Source organism: Sapajus apella, unplaced genomic scaffold (assembly GCF_009761245.1).
Source record: "Sapajus apella isolate SASKATOON/1434 unplaced genomic scaffold, GSC_monkey_1.0 scaffold16, whole genome shotgun sequence".
NCBI classification, from domain to species: Eukaryota; Metazoa; Chordata; class Mammalia; order Primates; family Cebidae; genus Sapajus; species Sapajus apella.
In genome coordinates this window covers 17,323,431-17,334,978 of record NW_022436956.1, presented here as the reverse complement: position 1 = coordinate 17,334,978, position 11,548 = coordinate 17,323,431, and positions in this window count along the sequence as shown.

The following is an 11,548-nucleotide window of genomic DNA, read 5'->3' as shown; positions in this document are numbered from 1 at the left end:
CTTTCAATCTGGGCTGGCTCTGTGACTTAGTCTGAGCAACAGAAAGAGGCAGGCCTACCATTGTGTAATTTTTGACTGCACCTTAAGAAATCTGCAGCTTCTGCCTTCACTGTTTGAATGCTGCCTCCTAAGAAGTCAGACTAGTCGGTCTTGGTGGCTCACGCCTGTAATCCTATCACTTTGGGAAGCCATGGCAGGCAGATTGCCTGAGCTCAGAAGTTTGGGACAAGCCTGGGCAACATGGTGAAACCCCAACTCTACTAAAATAGAAAAAAATTAGCTGGCTGTGGCAGTGTGCTCCTTTAGTCCCAGCTACTCGGGTGGCCGAGGCAGGAGAATTGCTTGAACCCAAGAGGCAGAGGTTGCAGTGAGCCAAGATTGTGTCATTGCACTCCAGCCTGGGTGACAGAGTGAGACCCCACCTCCAGAAAAACAAACCAACCAACAAATAAGAAGTCAGACTACCCTACTGAGGAGAGAGACCATGTGGGCAGAGACCTGAAGTCTACTGGGACATTCCCTTCCCAGCTCTCAGCTGAAGGCAGCCCCTCCAGATACCTTGACCAGAAACTACACAGCTGGGCCTTGCCTAGTTCCCAATCCTTAGAAATGAGCAAATTCACTGGTTGTTTTTTTAAATGCAAAGGCAGGGGGCATTTTGCTGTGCAGCAGCAGATGACTAAAGCAAGGTGATAGGGCCCCACCTTGATTCTCCAGGGCTGGGACCTGGGCATCTGCATTTTAGCAGGCCCTCCCTGGGATCACGAGTTGAGGCTTCCCACTGAATTCTCCCTTGGGCTGCTTCATGCATGACATACAGACAACACGGTGAGTTTTAGTTTTGGAAGACGCAGTGAGCTTGAGCCACCGCAGCCTGGGCCAGGGATGTGTGGTAAGAGAGACCAGGCAGCGTCAGAAAAGCAGAGCTTGGAAGACGTGGGGCATAAGAGATTTCTGTGTGCAGAGCCCTGAACCAGACACGGAGAGGCGAGTCAAAGGAAGCAGAGCTGTGGACTGTATGAGCTGGATGAGACCTTCGAGAATGTTTTACAAACTGTGAGTCCAGGGCCCAGAGAGGAGAACTGACATGCTCAGAGTCACACAGAGCTTGTCAGTGGCTGAGTTGGGACCACTGGCAAGATCTCCTGAGTAACGTTTCAGTCTTCCTTCCCTTGCCCCATTCATCTCTTGTGATTTCTGCATTCTAGCCAAGAAGTGAGAAAACACAGAATTTCCTAAATGCTCAAAACGTGGTCAGGGCCATCTTCCTGAAGAGCCATCCGTGAAGGAGGAGGAGGAGGGTGTGGGGTCGGGGAAGGCAAGCTGAGGCACAGAGGTAGGAATGACTTGTGTGGGACCTGCAGGCTGGTTACTTGGCAGGTTCAGAAAGTTCTACTGGGAAGGAACAGGGGTTTGAAAGTTTCCATCTGGTCCATTTATCTTATTTGGTTCCTCCACCAGCAGAGTGGGGAGAGGACTGGCTGGTGCCCAAGTGGGAGGGCCTTTAACGCAGACATCCTGGGCCCCACTATGCTGAGAAGAAATCTCACCAGGGCCTTGAAAAGGACCAGATCCAGGAACTCAGTCAGTGAGGTGGAGGGCTTCTAAACCTGGTGTCAAGATTCTGCTCTCTGCCTTCCCATCCCCTCCAAGTCCAGCCTCTCTCTGTCATTGGAAGAGACCTCACAGACACCACACAACAGGGTATATTTTTAGTTTTCCACTCTCCTAAGAACCTCTGGTCATGGAGCAAGCTGCTTAAATCTTTCCAGCTGCCCTGCTGAGGACTGAACAAGAGAGAAGGGATTTTTCTTGTAGTAGGAGGGGTCAAGGTCAGGTATCAAGAAGAGCTCTCCCTATGGTCAGAGCGGGCAAAATGAGCCAGGTCAGTAAATATATTTCCTTGGCAAATAATTCTTGCTCAACAGAGGGATCAATAATGTTGTCTGCAGTTTCCATGCCAAAGAATGAGATTCTTTTGGAAGGCAGTAGGGTGGTAGCAGAATGAGCACAAATAATCGTTACTTGAATTCCAGGACTTGCCATTTAATTACTATTGGTCTTGGACAAGTTACTTAACTTCTCTGAGCATCAGTTTCCTCATCTCTTAAGACCATGTCAGTGATATTCATCACCTCTTTCACAGGATAATTAGGAAGATTCGTTAAGATAACATAGGTGAAATACCTGCAGTGCCTGGCAGTGGTAATTGCTCAATAACTATTCATCTCTTGACTTTCTTATAGTAACTCAGTCCACTTTGACACATCCCAAGATAGAACTTAATTGTTAACAACCTATTATGTACCTACTATATGCCAGGCACAGAGCCAGGCACATTGCACATCTTACCCCTAGACAACGTAGCAGGCTGGGTATATTTACCCCCATTTCACCCATAACCCTCTTCCTGGTGAACTTCACCTCATAGCAGGCCATTACAATGTATCATAGTGGATGCAGAGGTGCAAGGCATCAGAAACTGTGGGGCAGAGAATATGCCCACTACTTCAGATCTTTACAGAGCGCCCAGAAACTAAGTGCTCCAGGAGGAAAGAAAGAGCCATTGGCCCCATCCCATGTCTGTGGGATCCAATTTAACTCATGGAGCTGGTTCAGGGAGTGGAGCAATATGTCCAAATGTAGCTCTCTTGTCAGGAGAGGCCTCAAGAAAGCAATGCAAACACTGCAGCCAACTTTGACTGAGCATTTACTATATGCCTGGCATGGTAATGATGAGTTCACACTTGTCATCTTATTTAATCTGTACAGCAGCCCTGGGCTGCGGATTTTATTGTTATCCCCACTTCAGAGACAAGGAGACTGAGCCTGAAAGAGCTGAAGCAACTTTCGCAAAGTTGGTAAGTGGCAGAGCCAGGACTGGAATCTGGGTGCAAAGCAGGTACTCGCTTGGGATTTTGTTTGGGGAAGATGTGACTTCGGCTCACAGCTTTCAGGCGTTCTGCACTCCTGGTGCCATCTTCCCTTGAGGAGATCCTGCTCCACAGGGAGCCCCCCATGCCTGGTCCTGTGACATGGGGACTCTCTCCCTCAGTCACCGGCCATCTCTGACCCCTGCCCCATGTGGGACTGAGATCCGAATGCCCACCCCTGGCCTCTCTGTCTCTCTGCACACCCAGAGACATCAGCCAGGAGTGGGCAGAAATGGTTTCCTTTGTCCCAGCAATCTGTTTAGGGGGAGTATGGGACGTTTTCCCACTAAGCCATTTCTCTTGCTCTCCCAGTGTGAACGTCCTGCTTTCTGCACAGTTGAGATTAGATTTCTATGTGTGATAAAAGGAGGGCGGCTTGTGGCTGCTCTACCCAGGCACTGGTAAAAAATGGGGGCTCAGCTGGAGACGTGTCTGGCTGCCATCATTACCATCAACATTTAATATGTGCTGAGTGCCCTAGAATGCCCGTCCCTAGTCTCAAGAGTGCTCTGAGAGGATGAGGTCAAGTGAGATAGAGTGGGCTCTCTGCCGCAAGGATGCCTAGATGCAAATCTCCACCTGCAAGTCAAATATCCCCAAGCCTCGTGCACACAGGTGCGATCAGACAAACACGCCCTCCAGGCCAGCGGTTCTCAAACTTGGGCCTGCTTCACAGACCTTGGGAGGCTTGTTAAAACACAGATCGCTGGGCCCAGCCCAAGGGAATGCGTATATCTCTGGTCAGGGGACCATATCTTGATAGTCCACTTGACCAGTACATCTACCAGCAGCACTTAGATGCGCACACATGCACCATTGCGTGTACACGCCCAGACACGCACGATCAGGCACATCTTCAGTACCCGCTGGCCTCACTCTCCTCCTCTCTCTTTGGGCTCCAGCTTCTCCAGGCTTCTTTGCATTTTTTGAGTCATAGGCCTCCTGCCTTGGGAGGAAAAAGAGTTGGGAGAACAACAAACCGAGGTGGAAAGGCAGAAGTGCTCGCGTGTGTGAAATGGCAGCAGATTTGCTTGGCAAGATATTCCCACTGAGGGTGGAAGAAGAGATAAAAATTTTCTCTCTGCTTGGAACACAGTTCCTCCCACTCTTCATCTAGTCAATGTCTTCTTATGCTTCAGAGCTCAGCTCTAATATTCCATTTACAAGGAAGCCTTCCTTGATCTCCCCTGCATCATCACCAGACCAGGACAGACCCTCAGTACCCGCAGTCAGATCTTTACATCATTTTTCTTCATGCACTGATAGCAGTTGTTTACTTTAATAACACATATGTTTGACTCCATCAGAGCTGGAGTCATGTTGAGTTTCTCACAGTTGAATCCCTGACTCTCTGTCTTGTGGTAGATGCTTGAAAATGTTAAATGAATAAATGAACCCTCATGCATGCGGAAAGCTCACATATACACACAGGTATCCATATAAAAACACGCTCACATACACTTTTTGGGTCAGCCTTGAGCATTCTCTGAAGCTAAAGTAGACACCATTGGAGGAATAAAAGTTAATTCAGCTCTTCTAAAAGACAGTTTAGCATTTGGGATAGAAATGTAAACAATCATATTTATAGGAATTTACCTTTTGGAGATCACTGTTTCAGAATGCACAAAGAAATGTATTGCAGTATTGTTTATATTAATACAATTAGCTAGTAGAAACTACCTTACTTAGATGTCCACTTATGGATTAAGTAAGCTGATACATCCATACCATGGAATATTCTGAAAACATTAAAAAAGAAAGTACAAGAGTCCCCGCTGATCCAGGAATTCTTTCTTTTTTTTTAGAAACAAAGTCTCACTATGTTGCCTAGACTGGTCTTGAACTCCTAGGCTCAAGTGATCCTTCCACCTCGGCCTCCCAGAGTGCTAGTATTGTAGGCATGAGCCACCGCACCTGGCCTGTGATTTCATTTTTCATGGCTTCAGTTATCTGTGTTCAACCAAGATCTGAAAATACTAAATGAAAAAGTCCAGAAATAAACAATTCCTTAGTTGTAAATGGCACACTGTTCTAAGTAATGTGATGACACCTTGTGCCATCACGCTCTGTCCCTTCTTCATCACAGCAAGGAGGGTAAACAAAGTTTAATAAGATACTCTGAGAGAGACCACACTCACATAACTTTTATGTTATGTATATTTTTAAATTGTTCTATTTCATTAGTTATTGTTAATTTCTTACTGTGCCTAATTTATAAATTAAACTTTTTCATGGGTATATATGTATAGGAAAAAACAGTGTGTATTTATACATATATAGAGAGTGTGTGTGTGTGTTTGCATATATCTAGAGGGAGTGTGTGTGTAGATAGGCATATAGATAGATGATAGGTTGATTGATTGGCAGGTAGATAGATAGATGATAGAAGTAGAGAGAGATAGGATTTGGTACTAGCCACAGTTTCAGGTATCTACTGGGGAGCTTGAAACATATTCCCCTCAGATGAAGGAGGACTACTTGTAATATCTAACCTTATGGGCAAGGTGTTCGTCTCAAATAGCTGAGAAATGAAATCAAGATACAAAACAACCCGTATAATATGATCCCATTGATATAAAACTGTAGGCGTCTATCTATGGGTGTAGGGAAAATGTTCCTGAAAGATTTTACTAAAATGCTAACAGTATTTGCCTCTAGATAGTGGGATTGATTGCTTTCTTTTTTGTAACGGTACCTACTTCATAATGTTTGGAGAGATTGAGATAAAGTATGTGACAATGTGATGAGTTTATAGCACAATGCTTAGCATACATAAATGGTACATTTTATATTAATTTCATAATTTTCAGGACTGTTGGGTTGTTTGGTTTTGGTTTAGAGACAGGACCTCTATCGCCGAGATTGGAGGGCAGTGGTTAGATCACAAGTCACTGCAATCTTGAACTCCCGGGCTCAAGAGATCTTCCTGCCTCACCCTTCCAAGTAGCTAGGAGGCATCACCATGCCTGGCTATTTTTTAATTTTTCTGTAGAGATGAGATCTCAATATGTTGTCCAGGCTGGTCTCAAACTCCTGACCTAAAGTGATTCTCCTGCCTCGGCCTTCCAAAGTGTTGAGATTACAGGCATGAGCCACTGTGCTCAGCCACTTTGGATTATTTTAAATGCTCCTATAATGAGAACTAAATTACAAAATTACAAACACAATCAAGCTTTTAAAAAAAAGAATACCAGAGTAGGAAGGGCCATCAAGGTGAATACTGTGATGCATTACCAATAGGTGTGTGTTCTCTAACCCAATCTCAACGTTTCAGACAGTCCTTGGTACTAATAAGTGCCTGTGACAATTTATTGAATTCCATTGAATTTGGGTCATCTCTTAGTCTAGTTAGAGGGATTATCAGAGGGAAACTGATGGATTCTGATCTCTAGTCCCAGCCACAAAACTGACCCCATCCAGACTTCATCACTGGCATTGACTATATCAGGTATGCTTCCTGAAACCCAGAGAGAATTATTGAAGTGTTTCTAACTAGAATTTGAGGGCTCACCTGGGATGCATCAAGCCCAGGAAGTTAAGAAAATTCAAATTCCCAACCACTCTTCTTTTTCCCACCCACTGTGCTCTTTATTAAACTGTAGTTAAATTTTCATCCATCTTCTTCAACAAGACCAAACATCACAGCACAAAGCTGACTAGACTTAGACCTCTTCAGATGACAAGATTGTTCACTTTTTCCTGAGAGAAGGAAAAAGTAGTGAGGGTGAGATAAAGATATGATTCCAATAGAATTTCCAGGAAGTACGGTTCAAATCAATATCGCTATACTTTGCTTTTTTGTCTTGTATGCTCTAATGCAACAGTCCTCAAAGTAGGGTCTGAGGACCCCTGGAGGAGCCAGAGACATTTTCAGGGAGTCAACAGGGTCAAAACTATTTTCATAATGAGGCTATGATGTCATTTGTCTTTTTCACTGTGTTGACATCTGCACCAGTGGCACAGAAGCAAGGGTGAGTGTCCTCAGCAGGAATCACACAGCGGCACCAAACTGCACAGCACTTGTAGTCACCGTTCTTCACCTCCACACACTTGCCGGTTTCACTTAAGAACATCCTTGAAGAAGCCACAAAAATTATTAAGACTTATTAATATGATTAAATTTCAACCTTGAGCACGTCTTTTTAATATACAGCTTGACAAAATGGGAAGCATGCATAGAGGATCTCGGCTGCATACCAAAGTGCTAAGTTTGTCTCAATGAAAAAGACTTGTATTTTTGAGCTGCATGCTAAGCTAGCTACTTTTTTTTCATGAAACACCATTTTTACTTGAATGAAGATCAACAAATTATAATTACGCAGACTTGAGAATTGGCAATTATTTTTTAGAAATGAGCTTATCACCTCAAGGAAAATGATTGACAATACTTGTTACTAATGATAGAATTTAAGCTTTCAATTAAAAATTTGAATTTTCAGGCCGATGCAGTGGCTCACACCTGTAATCCTAGCATTTTGGGAGGCCCAGGCAGGCAGATCACCTGATGTCAGGAGTTCAAGACTAGCCTGGCCAACGTGGTGCAACCCCATCTCTACTAAAAATACAAAAGTCACCCGGACACATGGTGGTGCATGTCTGTAGTCCCAACTACTCAGGAGGCTGAGAGGCACAAAAGCCATTTGAACCCAGGAGGCAGAGGTTGCAGTGAGCCAAGATCTTGCCATTGCTCTCCAGCCTGGATGACAGGAATGAGATTCCATCTCAATAAATAAATAAATAAATAAACAAATAACAAATCCGAATTTTAAAGAATTTACATCCTTTACCAAGAGCTTGACAGCTTCCCAATTTGTAAAAGCTTTTCTGATGTGATTAGTGATTTTTTTTTGTTAAGCATGATAAATGTTTTATTTATTTTTATATTAATTTTTTTCTAATTTCAATTTTTCTTTTAGATTCAGGGGGTACATGTACAGGTTTGTTACATGTGTATGCTGTGTAATGCTGAGGTCTGGGGTACAACTGATCCTGCCACCCAGGTACTGAGCATAGTGGTCAATGGTTAGTTTTTCAAGCCTTGCCCCCCTTCATCGCCCTCTTTAGCAGTCCCCAATGTCTATTGTTGCCATCATCATGTTCATGAGTACTCAGTGTTTAGCTCCCACTTATAAGTGAGAACATGCGGTATTTGGTTTTCTGTTTCTGCATTGATTTTCTAAGGATAATGGCCTCCAGGTGTATCCATGTTGCTGCAAAGGACATGATTTTGTTAATTTTCATGGCTGTGTAGTATTCTATGGTGTGGATAGACCACATTTTCTTTATCCAATCCACAGTTGTTTGGCACTTAGGTTGATTTTATGTCTTTGCTGCTGTGAGTAGTGCTGTGATGAACATATGCGTGCATGTGTCTTTTGGTAGAACTATTTAGTTTCTTTTGCATATATTCTCAGTAATGGTAGTTCTGTTTTTAAGTTCTTTGAGAAATCTCTAAACTTCTTTACATAGTAGCTGAACTAATTTACATTCCTACTAACAGTGTGTAAGTGTTCCCTTTTCTCTACTGCCTCCCCAGCATCTGTTGATTTTTGACTTTTTAATAATAGCCATTCTGACTGGTGTAAGATGGTGTCTCGTGGTGGTTTTGATTTGCATTTCTCCGATGATTAGTGATGTGGAGCATTTTTTCATGTTTGTTGGTTGCTTGTATGTCTTCTTGTGAGATGTGTCTGCTCATGTCTTTTGTCCATTTTTTAATAGGGATATTTGTTTTTTGTTTGTTCAATTGTTTAAGTCTGTTATTGATTCTGGATATTAGAACTTTGTCAGATGTATAATCTGTGAATGTTTTCTCCCATTCTGTAGGTTGTCTGTTTACTTTTTTGATAGTTTCTTTTGCTGCACAGAAGCTCTTTAGTAAGATAGGCCCCACCTGTCAATTTTTGCTTTTGTTGCAGTTGCTTTTGAGGACTTAGAAATTCTTTCCCAGGGCTGATGGCCCGAATGGTGTTTCCTGGGTTTTCTTCTAGGATTTTTATAGTTTGAGGTCTTACATTTAAACCTTTACTCTATTTTGAGTTAATTTTTGTTTATGGTGAAAGGGGGGTGTCCACTTTCATTCTTTGGAACATGGCTAGCCAACTATCCCAGAACCATTTATTGAACAGGAGTCCTTTCCCCATTGCTTATTTTTGTTGACTTTGTCAGAGTTCAGATACCTGTAGGTGTGTGGCTTTATTTCTGGGTTCTCTACTCTGTTTCATTGTTTTGTGTGATTACCAGTATCATGCTGTTTTGATTACTATAGCCTTACAGTGGAGTTTGAAGTCCAGTAATATGATGCCTGTGGCTTTGTTGTTTTGCCTAGGATTGCTTTAGCTGTTTAGACTCTTTTTTTTTTTTTTTGGTTTCATATGAATTTTCGAATAGTTTTTTTCTAGTTCTGTGAAAAATGGCATTGGCAGCTTGATAGGAATAGCATTGAATCTGTAGATTGCTTTGGCTGATATGGCCATTTTAACAATATTGATTCTTCTAATTCATGAGCACGTAATGTTTTTTCATTTGTTTGTGTCATCTACGATTTCGTTCAAAAGTGCTTTTTACTTCCTGTAGAGATCTTTCACCTCCTTGGTAGATGTATGCCTAGATTTTGTGTGTATGTGTGGTTATTGTAGATGGGATTGCATTCTTGATTTGGCTTTCAGTTTGAAGGTTATTGGCATATAGAAATCTACTAATTTTTGTACATCGATTTTGTATTTTGAAACTTTACTGAAGTTGTTTATCAGTTCCAGGAGCCTTTTGGCAGGGGTTTCAGGGTCTTCTAGATATAGAATCATATCATCAGTGAAGAGAGATAGTTGGACTTCTTCTTTTCCTATTTGAATATGTTTTATTTCATTCTCTTGCCTGTTTGCCCTGGCTAGGGCTTCCAGTGGTGATATTAATGCATGTGGTTTTTGATATTGTACAATGAAATGTGTTAACATTTGAAGGTCATTTATAACTTACAGAGCCAATATTTTGCAAATGATCAATGAATTATGCTATAAAATTAGGCAGGGGTAAAAGACCCATTCTGGAGTGCAAGATAGACCAATGTCTAATTAGATTTTAAATTAACCCAATACAAAATGTTAATATGGTTTCTGATTCCTCATTGCAACTAATCTTCAAGAAGTTACCACTTATCAAGGTCAAGTATAATACTTAAAAAAGGATCCAGAATTATCTGAAAAGGCCATTTAAAGACCCTTCCACTTTCCAACTATATCTATATGAGATTGGATTTTCTTCACGTATTTCAGCCAAACTAACATAACACAACAGATTGAGTATAGAAACAAGTATGAGAATTCAGTTATCTTTTATTAATCCAGACATTAAAGAGATTTGCAAAAATGCAAAGTAATGTAAACAATGTAAAATTCTTTGTTTTGATTTGAAAAACTTAATAAATATGTTAACACGTAAATACTTAGCTGTAAGTCTCACAAAATAGGTACAGGATTTGTATGCTGAAAACTGTAGAACATAGATGAAATAAATCAAATATAAATGGAGCAACATGCTCAATGTAATTAACATGTTCATTTTCTCCAAATTGATCTATAGATTTAACACAGTCCCAATAAAAATTCCAACAGGTTTCTTTGCAAATATAGGCAACCTAGTTCTGAAACTTACATGAAAATATAAAAGAACTAGAATGGCTAAAACAATTTTGGACAAGAATGAATTTGGAGGATTCACTCTACTCAATTTTGTCATACTATAAAGCTACAGTGATTAAAACAGCATGGTATAATTGAGAGAACAGATATGTAGATCAATGGAACAGAACAGTCAAGAAATACACCCACACAAATATGTTCAACTGATTTTTGACAAATGCAAAGGCAATTGGATGGAAAAAGTACAGTCTTTTTCAACAAGTGGTGCTGGAACAACCTAACATCCTTTTGCAAACAAACAAATAAAAATAAACCTTAATCTAGACCTCAAGAGCATTCAAAAATTAACTCAAAATGGATCACAGGCCCAAATGTAAAACACAAAACAATAAAATTCTTAAGGAAAAGTATCAAAGAAAATTTTCATGAGCTTGGATTTGGCAAAGAGTTCTTAGATATAACAGCAAAAGCACAATCTAAAAAGAAAAAAATTGATAAGTTGGGTTTTACCAAATGAAAAATGTTTGTTCTGTTAAGGACACAATTAAGAGAATGAAAAACAAGCCACACAGTGAGAAAATATTTGTAAATCACATATCCAGCAAGACTGTATCCAGAATATATAAAGAACTCTAAAAACTTAGCAATAAGAAACAACCCAATAAAGAAATGGGTAAAATATTTGAACAGACACAACACCAAAGAGGATACGCAGATGGCAAATAAATACATAAAAAGATTCTCAACTTTATTGATTATCAGGAAATTCAAATTAAAACCACAAAGAGATAGCATTGTATCTTGTTGCATCTGTTAGAAAAGGCTACAGAAAAAATACTGGCAATACTGGTGAGAATACGGAACAAACGAAATGCTTATATTGTTGGTAGGAATGAAAAATTGTACAACCACTCTAGAAAAAGCCTGGCAGATTTTTTTCTACAAAGCTAAACATACAATTACCAGAGGATCCAATAA